Source organism: Miscanthus floridulus, chromosome 6 (assembly GCF_019320115.1).
Source record: "Miscanthus floridulus cultivar M001 chromosome 6, ASM1932011v1, whole genome shotgun sequence".
NCBI lineage: Eukaryota > Viridiplantae > Streptophyta > Magnoliopsida > Poales > Poaceae > Miscanthus > Miscanthus floridulus.
The window spans coordinates 16,236,056-16,236,726 of NC_089585.1; the positions used below are offsets into that span (position 1 = coordinate 16,236,056).

General features: G+C 38.9%; 1 non-coding gene across 1 annotated transcript; it reads left to right on the forward strand.

Annotated features, from left to right (window-relative positions):
• The first annotated feature begins 348 nt into the window (after positions 1-348).
• On the forward strand, positions 349-456 carry LOC136461997 (small nucleolar RNA R71). The gene has a single exon (XR_010760528.1). It is a non-coding gene; the product is annotated as a small nucleolar RNA R71 (small nucleolar RNA).
• The last annotated feature ends 215 nt before the right edge of the window (positions 457-671 follow it).

A 671-nucleotide genomic window follows, 5' to 3' on the forward strand; every position in this document is an offset into this window, starting at 1 on the left:
TATTTAGGGAATTCTACTCCCAAGTATTCTCCACATACATTTTGGGAATTAAAGGCATCTTGAATAGCCTGATGATCTTTCTTATAATTGGCTCGCTGTTCAAGCCAATTCAATAGTACGTCCATCTTGGTTGACAGTGCACACACCTCTTCTGGTACTTCTTCTCTCTTATTGCATAATTGGATATTGCATTGAGACCAGCCTTGATTAGAGGCTATCTTCTCCATAAGAGTTTTAGCTTTTCCAAGGGTGAGTGACATAAATAATCCTCCAGCAGTTGCATCCAGTTGTTCATGAGCTTTTTGAGTTAAGCCATGGTAAAAGTTTTGCATGAGCAACCAATCTTTCATCCCATGATGAGAACAATCTGAAATATATTCTTGGAAACATTCCCATGCTTTTTGGAGTGGTTTCTCCTTTCTACTATTGGAAGTTTGAAATCTTTCCTCTTAAGGCATTTGTCTTGCCTACAGTGAAGAACTTTTCTAGAAAGGCCTTTGAACACTTTGCCCATGTGTTGATGTGATCTTTATTGATGTAGAACCACTGCTTTGCCCGTCCCACAAGTGAGAATGAAAACATACAAAGTAGTATGATATCTTGAGCAACGTCCTTGATGACGACCGTGCTACTTATCTCTAGAAAATTCTGAAGATGAGCACTAGCATCTT